The sequence below is a fragment of the Achroia grisella genome, unplaced genomic scaffold (genome assembly GCF_030625045.1).
Source record: "Achroia grisella isolate CSIRO2021 unplaced genomic scaffold, CSIRO_AGI_Agris_v1 utg48428, whole genome shotgun sequence".
Classification (NCBI taxonomy): domain Eukaryota; kingdom Metazoa; phylum Arthropoda; class Insecta; order Lepidoptera; family Pyralidae; genus Achroia; species Achroia grisella.
In genome coordinates this window covers 1-13109 of record NW_026712888.1, presented here as the reverse complement: position 1 = coordinate 13109, position 13109 = coordinate 1, and positions in this window count along the sequence as shown.

Genomic DNA, 13109 nt, shown 5'->3' with positions numbered 1-13109 from the left:
TGAACTAATATCCTGACTTGAACTTTCCGAATTAATTATGCCAGATAGGATCCACCCGAAAGTGGTGCACTGAGCGACAAGAGTTCCCATTGGTGCTCTTTTCACACCTTCCTTTATTATCTGACTACAGACATCTGCCCCTAATAAAATATCAATTTTATTGGGGCGGTTGAACTGCGGATCTGCCAATTTTATATTTTGGAGATCACTCCATTTCATTGCTTCTATTCTCTGGTAAGTAAGAAGTTATGTTCTTTAATACGTATGCTTTGACCTTTATTTTAAAGTTATTATCAGTTAATGAGTGCAATATAAGAGTAACCATATGCTTTGAAATTATTGTCCTGTCTGCACTCAATCCCGATACTGATCCCCTAACTGTACTCCGTTTTAAACGTAAATGTTGTACTGTGGCCTCCGTTACAAATGACGCTTGGAAGCCTTGATCAAGCAATGCCCGAACTACCTACAAATCTCTTGATTCAAACTGAGCCTTTATTAGCGCAGTGGCTAATAAAACTTGCCTAGTTTTGATGATTTTATTTGTCGATAGACATGACACTATTGGAGCATTGTCTTCTGAAGAATTAACACCTTCAGCGGATGTGCTCTGTTACGCTTCCTGACCTTGTGAACTATTATTTGAATCATCCTTTGGATGCAAAAGAGTGTGGTGTCGTTTTTTACAGATACGACAATTGGTTGGGTTTTGACAATATTTAACCGGATGATTTCCACCAAGACAATTAAAACAAATATTATTATTTAAAACAAATTGACGCCTTTGATCTGACTCTTGTTTACTAAATTTTCTACAAAAACATAATTTGTGAGCTTCTGAACAAAACTCACAACGTAATCTGGCACTGCTAAATTTTTGTGTTGCCAACAAAACCTTAGGATGACCTAGTGTATGTGAACTACTATGCTGTGCCAATACCCTTTTTGGTTCGATACATTCCTGTTCAAAATCTACCCTGTAACATCGTAAGCACAGATTATTATATTAGAGTCCGTTAGTTTTGTGGTCCCGCGGTTTCCCTTCCCCTCCCTTACCTAGACTGAACCGACTGTACGGCGGCCATGACGCGCGCGCATTGTGTTGTGAATTAAAATAAATTAGAACTGTGAAACCTACTGTGAAACTGGAAAGCTAGCGAAGATATCTTCGAGACCCTAAAGCCCAAGAAATCCGCAGAACCATACAGGTACGTGACTGACGCTTCCACCTATTTCTCCCTATATATATACATAGTAAATTCCCTAACATTTTGGTAGCAGAGTAGTTTCCCTAACATTTTGGTTGCAGAGCGTGGTTTGGAAATCTCTGATTACATTTGATCTGACCTGTTCCGTACCCGGAACACCCTATTAATTGTTTATTCCAAATAAATCTGTGCTTAGTTTGCCTTAAATCAAATTAATACTATTCATCATTATATATATATTAATCAAATTAATACTATTTATACATTACTCGTCTTGACCTTTACCTTTACCTTTACCTATAACTTGTGATCGTGTTTAACATCCTAAATTAAAAGTACTATTTGCGTATATAAACCCAGTATTTTGTTGAGTAGGTGTTTATTAATAATTAATACATTTTTAATAAAAGTTATAAATGTATCATTGCATATTAGCGTAATGTATTGATATAAATTGAGTGAATTATCTTAACGGTTACGTACTACCTACTAAGTTGTCAATATAAAGCGGCCCGTTAGAATTGTTTTGAAGTTGTTATCAATAAAAGAATGTAGGTACCAAACCTACATTCTTTTATTGATAACAACTTGTTATGATTTTAAACTGGTTTTCTGTATGCGAGAATATTGTGTTTATGGTACTTTGTATGCTCACTCTGTATTAAGTAATATTTAGGTACATTCTTGATTTGATTGAAAATATAGTTGATTATTGATAATATAATAATAATTTTTATTATTATATTTTATTTGGCCTTTATAAATACTCGTGAGTTATATCTTTATACTTTATTAAATATTTCTTTGTTTGTGGTAATTAATAATTAAAATAAAGATGTCGAATCCTAATGATACGGTGAAAGCGTGTTTATTCAGTGAGACTGTTGAGTATCGTCAGTCAATGGGTACTGTTCGATTGATCAGTGACTGGATTACGGATGCTTATGCTTTGCTGCCTTCTGCGTCACGTGATAGGCTTATCGTGCGGCTTTCTGAACTGAAGGAGAACTATGCTAAATTTAATGATGCGTTATTTAAATTATTAACCGGGTCTTAACACGAATAATTTTATGGCAAATAAAGGTATTTACCTCTCTCGACGTTTCGACTAGGTTGCACTAGCCGTGGTCACGAGCTGACTGGAGCAACAGCGATGTCAATGTAGATAGGTGACAGCAGTCACTAGATTGTTTAACGAAAGTTCGCGACACACAGCACTCACGGTATCCGGACACTTATTGACTATTTATTCTACTGAACTTTGCTTGAATTTATTTATGACTGGATTCCACGCAGATAATAATTTTAAGCCATCCTCTCTGTTGAAATTGGGATAATTTCAATCGGCTCCCTGACCATTCGTGGGTAATAGTGGCGATCAGTAGAGAGGACCTTAGGCGCATGTAGTTCAATCCAGAAAAATTATTCGTGTTAAGACCCGGCTAATAATTTAAATAATGTATATTAAACACGAAAGTTTAAAATTTAATGATGCGTGTTCTTGTCTCCTTGGCGGTTTGGACCCGGTGATTGATACGAAGGAGTATAAAGATACCCTAACCTTATCTTTTTTTTTTAACGTGTGGAAAAATCTTCAAAAGACCGTCACCCCGCCGGAGGGATGGCGAGGTGGTGTGTGGGACTTGTACCCACTAAAAAACCACACGGTGTACCTACGAGCGCCTATGCCGGAGCCAGGGGATTCGCAAGTGCATTCTACCCCAGCTCCGACGGCGACGGCCCGCCCTGTAGATATTGTAGGGCAGGCCCCATCTCGTTTTGTGGTTAGGGCGACCTATTTCGCCCTACTCCATTGTGGAGGCGTGTGGGTACACGCGCACACCTCCGGGGCCTTTGGATTGGGGGACTGCCTCCCTCAAGGCAGTCACCCCGGCCCCAGTGGGGGATAGAGAGGGGCGGAGTTGGGTACGCCCCCACCTCTAGGCCTGGCTCTTCTGCGGCGGAGGGAAGCGGGACGAGCTGACTCCCGCTCCCTTTCCGCCGCCTCCTTCCGCGAGATAACTTCCTCGCAGAAGGAGCTCACCGCCAGCCACGATCTCTCGCTACTGACCATCCTCCGAACTAAATTCGGCAGCGAGAGATCGTCCCCCACTATTCGTGTGAGGACACGGCGCTCACTCACGAACGCTGGACATTCTTCCAGCGTGTGTTGCGCCGTGTCCTCAGCACCTCCGCATTCGTGGCAGCCGGTCGTCGGCTCCTTCCTCGCCACATGACACAGATACCGCCCGAAGCATCCGTGCCCGGACAGTATCTGCGTCATGCGGTACGTCAGTGGCCATCTCCTATTCATCCACCGTTTGAGGATGGGGCGGACAGCCTCGACGGTCCTCAGGCCGGCCGACGGGTTCATCAGCCTAGATCCGCCGAAAATCGGACCTCCGCGCTTCAATCTCATGCCCAGCGGGTGCCTCCCCCATGGAACGTCGCTCCGCGCGCCAGTGGTACACTGACGCGTGGAGCTCCGCTACCAAGTCCCACGGAGGAGACCCCGCCAGCAGACCCGCCGCTTCCCCGGATATGGTGCGGTAGCCTCTAATGGCCCTGATGGCCATGGCCCGGTGTGGCCTGTTAAGGCAGGCCACATTTTCCAGAATGCTTTAGATAAATCAATGCTAGAAAGAAATCTAGCATCTTTCAAATTGTCAAGAATCTCGGAAACATACGGTAAACTGTAAGCATCTTTTTTGTTACGGAGTTTAATTTACGACTATCTAAGCAGAATCGTGAGTTCCCATCTTTCTTGCCAACCACTAACACAGGGGACGACCACGGACTTTCGCAAGGTACAATAACATCTAAGTTTAACATCTCATCCACTTGCTCATTAATAATTCTTTGTTTATCAGGAGACATTCGGTAGTAACGCTGTCGTATTGGTTCAGCATCGCCAGTATTTATACGATGCCTAATTAATTGCGTTCTACCTAATCCTTTTTCCGCGTAAGAAATGTTTTGATATTTGCCAATAACATCATTAGCAATAATTCTCTGAGAATGACTAAGATTTTCATATGCATGTAAATGAATATTAGGAGTATTAAGAATTTCAGATACACCTGGATCAGTAGTAAACAAATTATCAGCATCTGTTAAATACTTTGGACAAATTTGAAAGTTGTTCCAGAAGTCGATACCCAGAATCAGTGTGGTTTCGATCTCCGGAATGGCATATGCTTTTAATACAGAAAACGTATCCTCAAACATGACTGGCAAATGTATGTAACCGATTGAACTTATCTTCTGACCACCCGCGGCAGTAACTGTAATTTTATTATCACTACATAATGTGAGATCAAGGTCAAGCAGTCGTTTATGTGAATTATTTCCTAATATAGTAACGGAAGACCCAGAGTCGAGCAATCCGTACATTCCTAATGAACTATCATTATTAATAAAAATTTTAACATAGGGGCGGGGATCACCACTCGGTTTTGTGTTGAAAATTGTAGAAACAGAGCCAGAATAATTAGAAAAAAATTTTTTTAAGAAAGAGCAGCCAGTCATTCCACTCCGAGTAGTTGAAATAACTTGCTGATTTTCCACAATTTTCAAATTTTAGTTTTTTGAACTTGGACCTGAATTTGGACTTCCAAGGCCTGTGTTACATTTTTGACAGTCAGGCTTACGGACATCTTTTTGTCCACAGCCAAAACAGAAAATTGTTCGTTCAGCTGTACAGTCTCTCATAGAGTGGGTGTTGACGCGGCATCGAACGCAATATGGAGTGGAAATCGGATAACTATGATAATTTGTGGATTTATTTTGATTTTCAAAAGACTTAATTTGATTGTTTTGACACTGAAGATTTTTTAGATTGTCCTTATGCTTGTGTGGTTGGTAGCAAAATTCAGGTGCCAACATTTTTGAGTTAAACACTGGCGGTTGTCTATAATTATCCGAGCGAACCTTAATACGTTCGTAGTTTTTACAGACGGTACGTAAGTCATCAATTGATTTAATATAAGGGCTAGCAGCAATAATAGTGGAGTAACAGGGGTGTATGTTATGAAGAATGATTTCTAGTTTCTCTTCGTCAGATACAGTTTTACTTAGTCGTGAGAACATGCCGTCCATAATGGACAAATAGACTATTATAGTCTCATTTTCTCCCCTGCGTTCGATCCCGAATTTCAGATATCATACGATAATCATAATCTAATATATCGAAATCATCTTTAAGATGTGCAATTAAGGTAGACCAATCTTTATATTTGTCTGTAACACTACGATACCAGTGTAAAGCGTCACCGGTAAAAATATCGATAGCGGACTGGAGCATCTTAGCTTCCGAAACTCCCTTAGATAGACGAAACTCCTCTACTCGTTGAATAAAAGCACGGACACATGACTTTCCATCGTATTTCAATTTCGACAACTCGCTATTTATACCGCGGTCACAAGTGACTGATATGTTTAAATCTGAAGTACTTGGTTTATCCGCCGGTTCAATCTCGCAAGTAGAAGTCGTATGTTCACTTATATTGGATGATTTTGAAAGACTTAACAAGATAGTGTTATATTTATCAAAGCTCTTAGTAATTTTTGACAATAAAACAGAATCTTCAGACTTTTCCGTTTTTTGTATTCTTTGTATTCTATAGTACAAGTGATTTATTAACGATTTTGTTCTATTAAAAAGGGAGTCATTATAGTTTGATTTAAGAGATTCTATATTAACTTTTATTTTGTCTAATGTCTCAGCGCAGCCTTTAATATCCAGCGAAAAATCCAAGACCGAGTCAAGAATTTCATCCGCTGGATATAGTTGAGTCAATTTTGTGACTTGTCGTCGCAATCCCTCCACATTGTCTAAGGGGATTCTCCTCGTATAGCAACTTCATAGCTTAGTTCAGATTTTTGTAAGAGTAAAAATTTTATTGGGTAAGACATATTTTTTTTTTTAAATAATAGAAGAATTAACACTAGGTATGTTGTGCAAACAATAATAATAATAAAATACACAGTAAAAGATGAAAAAATTAAACACAAATGGCAAAAATAAAATATAAAAAATACAAGCATAGAAAGAAAAAAAAAAGATAAAAAAATAATAAAAGCGCAAATAAAATAGCCCAAGCCTATTTGCCGTTCTGTTACAATATATAGCTGTTGTTACAGAACGATCGATAGTGTAATGCAAAAAAAAAGTAAAAACAAATTGCATATATATATATAAAAGTTACTGCAACTACTAGTATGAATATACCTTAAACTTATTTCAAATATAAGAAATAATTAATTCGATTGATGATGTTCAAGTTATTTTTATTAAATTATATATTATTTTACAAATTCATATATTCACCCTAGTTCTGCAAAACAATCGACTTCACAATTCTAGCTCACCGAGCAACTTCACACCTACTTACTAAACTAAGATAAGTAGTGAACCGTGACGGAACAATATGATTTATGACCTTTGACCACGGACATGGGCGCCACTGTCGCGTTTGTTATTGTTAAAAAAAACAAATACGGCAAATTAAGTTTATAAAAAAAATGTATTCATAGTAAAATAAAAAAAAATAAAAGAATGGTTGTTTAAAGTCAGGGTTGGGTAAGCCTTGGGTCACAAAACATATAGTCCGCTCAGTTCAAGAATAAACACCACTATCCTCGGTCTCCTCGGTTTTCCAGCAATCCTCTCCAGCAAAGCGGCTAAGTCGGTATGCAGTCTCACGAGTATATATATGTATATAGTTTCCAGTCGTCGGGTAGGTGGTTATATTATATCAATATCTACGGTGTTCCTGTAATATACCGAATCATTGCATTATGATCTTATAATAGCAAGATATAGTCAGACCTACGGATTATGGGTATTCTATAGCTACTTAATTAGCCAGCAGAAGGAGGAAGAAAATCAAGGCGGCAGTTATAATTTAAAATCAGAACGGTTACTAGGCGGTTAACAAAAGCACTGCGCATTATAATCAACTATTATTCACTATGCAAGAAAACAATATTATAATAATATTATATAGGGCAAGCCACACAATGACACTAGTATAGTGACACTATCAGTTAAAATTTTAACTTACTTAGCTACTATGACACATCAAATTTACAACAAGTCTTAAGTCCAAAATAAATTAGCAACAAATATTATATGCACAACTTGCCCAGTATGGGAACACTTTAAGATTCTATTTTCAATTTATATAAATATTTATAGCGAATTTAAATTCACTCGAAGAAAATAATTGCACACTGGTTGTAGTAGGTAGGTACTATTAGCGTTAAGAACGGCGACGTATATGCGCTCGTAAGTCTATCACAGAAGTGAGTGCTGGTGAGGTGAGGCAGGGGACAGCAAACGGACCACGGACCGGTTGTCGAGCGTTGCAATACAATAGACAACAAGTACCTGCTTGACGAACGCAATAACTATCATATTTGTATATTTAGCGATGCTACAGTACCCCTACCTTACTGAAGGATTTCTCTTAAGGAAATCCGTATACTAATAATGTACAAGTCAGATTACGTGAAATACAAAAAAAATAAAAAATTGGAGTCGTCAACTCATTTACTATTCACTAAGTATAAGAAGTCGTTTAAATAGAATAATATAACAATTTGAGGATTAACGTAGTGGGTTTTAACTATTTAATTGACTACCTGTGATTTTTAGATCCTTAATATGCCAGACACCTATATCGCGCCCCTTCATGTCTTCTAGGACATAAATCAACGGAGAACGCTTATTTATGATACGACATTTTTGATATTTAGGCGCTAATTTTTACTAAAATGAGCATCTTTGTCACTCTGGAAGTAACAGCGTTTCCAAACAACGTCTCCCACGTTAAATTTAAATTCCTTCCGACGTAAATTATAACGTTGAGTATTCCTCTCGTGAGCATGCCACAGTGTTTCTTGGACTTTATCGAAAATTTGAGATAAGTAGCCTAAATTTTCAGCGTAAGCGTCACGAGGTAGGAAAATAAACTCGTCACAGTAATTTTCCACATAATGCGAACCACAAGTTACTAGCTCTCTGCCATGAACCAGAAATGCGGGCGTAAAACCAGTACTCTCATTAACGGAGTTGTTCATTGCGAACTGAATTTGAGGCAAATTAAGATCCCAGGACCTGTGATCGTCATTTACAAAAGCAGATATAGCTGTGACAGTGGTTTTATTGTATCTTTCCACTGTATTCATCTGAGGAGTATATTTAGGCGTGAAATATATTTTAGGTACCTTGTATTTTTTAAATAATCTATTCATTTCGTGACTTATAAACTGGCAACCGTTATCAAGGATTATAGTCTGTGGGATGCCATGCACTAGAAAAATATCATTTTCCATATGCTTGGCAATAAGGTGAGCAGTAGCTTTACGGAGTGGAAAGATTTGACAATACTTGGAAAAACAACAAGTTGCAACGAATATGTATTTGTTTTGCCTCCTAGTATTAGGTAGAGGTCCAATCAAGTCGATCGAGAGAGTTTGAAAAGGTCGAGAAACGTCTTTAGGCCTACCCATTTTTCCTAAAACGGTATGAGAAGGTAGTTTGTATGCAAGACAAGTATCACATCGGGATATAAAATTTACAACATTGGTATACATACCCGGCCAGTAAAAACGAAGTGTCAAGCGCTTATATGTCTTAAACACACCAAAATGGCCGGCCGTAGGTTCCGAGTGACATTGAGCAATAGTTTGCTCACGAGATTCCTTAGGAAGTACTTGTTTCCAATCAAACTCTGAAGTAAGAATATTTTTATTTTTCATGTATCTATATAGTACATTATTTTCTATTCTATAATTTGGAAAACTAATTGGTGATTCTTGACAGCCCTTGAAAATATTTAAGTACCAGTTATCCTGAGTGATAGGATAAGAAATACTGATGGCGTCATTTTTATAAATCGATGCAACTGGTACACATCTAGAAAGAGCATCGGGGACAATATTATCTTTTCCACGTCGATGTTCGATCTCAAAATTAAAAGATGATAGTCGGATGCCCCATCTAGCCAGTCGGCCAGTTGGATTTGTAAGGGACATGAACCACTTAAGAGACGAATGATCAGTAAAAACTTTAAATACTTTTCCATTTTCTAGATAACAGCGCCAATGCTCAAGGGCAGTCAACACAGCAAGAGCTTCGCGTTCAGTCGTGCTGTAATTTCTTTCTGGCTTTGTTAGAGATCTACTCATATATGCTATTGGGTGTTCAACACCATCAATAGTCTGTGCCAGCATTGCACCTACGCCAAAGCTACTAGCATCAGTATGTACTTCAAATGGGCGCTCAAAATCGGGACAAGCTAACACCGGTGCTTGAACTAAGCGAGATTTTAATTCAAGAAAAGCTTTTTCGGCATCAGTACACCATTGAAAGGGTGGAGAATTTGCCTTTGTGGATGTTAAATTATTTAATGGACCCGCCACTGTACTGAACTGAGGTATAAAACGTCTATACCATGAAGCAGTACCAAGAAAACGTTTTACCTCTTTCTTATTAGTTGGTGTAGGATAATCTAGAATTGCCCTCACCTTTTCAGGGTCAGTGCGCAAACCTTGAGCGTCAATAACATATCCTAAGTAACGTAGTTTATTACTGAAAAATTTGCATTTATCGAGATTGATCGTGAGATTTGCCAACCGCAACTTTTCAAGAACGCGTTGGAGAAGTTGTACATGTTCCTCGAATGTTTGACTAATAATAATAATGTCATCGAGATATGCAAATACTTTGCACTCAAATTCAGGACCAAACAAAAGATCTACTAATCTCTGCTGAGTAGCTGGAGCATTAGTCAATCCAAAGGCAGTTGTCTTGAACATAAACGTGCCCCGACCTGGTACATAGAATGCGGTCTTCTCACGGTCTGGCTCATCGATCAATATTTGCCAGAATGCTTTAGATAAATCAATGCTAGAAAGAAATCTAGCATCTTTCAAATTGTCAAGAATCTCGGAAACATACGGTAAACTGTAAGCATCTTTTTTTGTTACGGAGTTTAATTTACGACTATCTAATCAGAATAGTGGTTTCCCATCTTTCTTGCCAACCACTAACACAGGGGACGACCACGGACTTTCGCAAGGTACAATAACATCTAAGTTTAACATCTCATCCACTTGCTCATTAATAATTCTTTGTTTATCAGGAGACATTCGGTAGTAACGCTGTCGTATTGGTTCAGCATCGCCAGTATTTATACGATGCCTAATTAATTGCGTTCTACCTAATCCTTTTTCCGCGTAAGAAATGTTTTGATATTTGCCAATAATATCATTAGCAATAATTCTCTGAGAATGACTAAGATTTTCATATGCATGTAAATGAATATTAGGAGTATTAAGAATTTCAGATACACCTGGATCAGTAGTAAACAAATTATCAGCATCTGTTAAATACTTTGGACAAATTTGAAAGTTGTTCCAGAAGTCGATACCAGAATCAGTGTGGTTTCGATCTCCGGAATGGCATATGCTTTTAATACAGAAAACGTATCCTCAAACATGACTGGCAAAAGTATGTAACCGATTGAACTTATCTTCTGACCACCCGCGGCAGTAACTGTAATTTTATTATCACTACATAATGTGAGATCAAGGTCAAGCAGTCGTTTGCTCTGTGAATTATTTCCTAATATAGTAACGGAAGACCCAGAGTCGAGCAATCCGTACATTCCTAATGAACTATCATTATTAATAAAAATTTTAACATAGGGGCGGGGATCACCACTCGGTTTTGTGTTGAAAATTGTAGAAACAGAGCCAGAATAATTAGAAAAAAATTTTTTTAAGAAAGAGCAGCCAGTCATTCCACTCCGAGTAGTTGAAATAACTTGCTGATTTTCCACAATTTTCAAATTTTAGTTTTTTGAACTTGGACCTGAATTTGGACTTCCAAGGCCTGTGTTACATTTTTGACAGTCAGGCTTACGGACATCTTTTTGTCCACAGCCAAAACAGAAAATTGTTCGTTCAGCTGTACAGTCTCTCATAGAGTGGGTGTTGACGCGGCATCGAACGCAATATGGAGTGGAAATCGGATAACTATGATAATTTGTGGATTTATTTTGATTTTCAAAAGACTTAATTTGATTGTTTTGACACTGAAGATTTTTTAGATTGTCCTTATGCTTGTGTGGTTGGTAGCAAAATTCAGGTGCCAACATTTTTGAGTTAAACACTGGCGGTTGTCTATAATTATCCGAGCGAACCTTAATACGTTCGTAGTTTTTACAGACGGTACGTAAGTCATCAATTGATTTAATATAAGGGCTAGCAGCAATAATAGTGGAGTAACAGGGGTGTATGTTATGAAGAATGATTTCTAGTTTCTCTTCGTCAGATACAGTTTTACTTAGTCGTGAGAACATGCCGTCCATAATGGACAAATAGACTATTATAGTCTCATTTTCTCCCTGCGTTCGATCCCGAATTTCAGATATCATACGATAATCATAATCTAATATATCGAAATCATCTTTAAGATGTGCAATTAAGGTAGACCAATCTTTATATTTGTCTGTAACACTACGATACCAGTGTAAAGCGTCACCGGTAAAAATATCGATAGCGGACTGGAGCATCTTAGCTTCCGAAACTCCCTTAGATAGACGAAACTCCTCTACTCGTTGAATAAAAGCACGGACACATGACTTTCCATCGTATTTCAATTTCGACAACTCGCTATTTATACCGCGGTCACAAGTGACTGATATGTTTAAATCTGAAGTACTTGGTTTATCCGCCGGTTCAATCTCGCAAGTAGAAGTCGTATGTTCACTTATATTGGATGATTTTGAAAGACTTAACAAGATAGTGTTATATTTATCAAAGCTCTTAGTAATTTTTGACAATAAAACAGAATCTTCAGACTTTTCCGTTTTTTGTATTCTTTGTATTCTATAGTACAAGTGATTTATTAACGATTTTGTTCTATTAAAAAGGAGTCATTATAGTTTGATTTAAGAGATTCTATATTAACTTTTATTTTGTCTAATGTCTCAGCGCAGCCTTTTTAATATCCAGCGAAAAATCCAAGACCGAGTCAAGAATTTCATCCGCTGGATATAGTTGAGTCAATTTTGTGACTTGTCGTCGCAATCCCTCCACATTGTCTAAGGGGGATTCTCCTCGTATAGCAACTTCATAGCTTAGTTCAGATTTTTGTAAGAGTAAAAATTTTATTGGGTAAGACATATTTTTTTTTAAATAATAGAAGAATTAACACTAGGTATGTTGTGCAAACAATAATAATAATAAAATACACAGTAAAAGATGAAAAAAATTAAACACAAATGGCAAAAATAAAATATAAAAAATACAAGCATAGAAAGAAAAAAAAAAAGATAAAAATAATAAAAGCGCAAATAAAATGCCCAAGCCTATTTGCCGTTCTGTTACAATATATAGCTGTTGTTACAGAACGATCGATAGTGTCCTGCAAAAAAAAAAGTAAAAACAAATTGCATATATATATATAAAAGTTACTGCAACTACTAGTATGAATATACCTTAAACTTATTTCAAATATAAGAAATAATTAATTCGATTGATGATGTTCAAGTTATTTTTATTAAATTATGTAGTAATTATATATTATTTTTACAAATTCATATATTCACCCTAGTTCTGCAAAACAATCGACTTCACAATTCTAGCTCACCGAGCAACTTCACACCTACTTACTAAACTAAGATAAGTAGTGAACCGTGACGGAACAATATGATTTATGACCTTTGACCACGGACATGGGCGCCACTGTCGCGTTTGTTATTGTTAAAAAAAACAAATACGGCAAATTAAGTTTATAAAAAAAATGTATTAATAGTAAAATAAAAAAAAATAAAAAAATTGTTGTTTAAATTCAGGGTTGGGTAAGCCTTGGGTCACAAAACATATAGT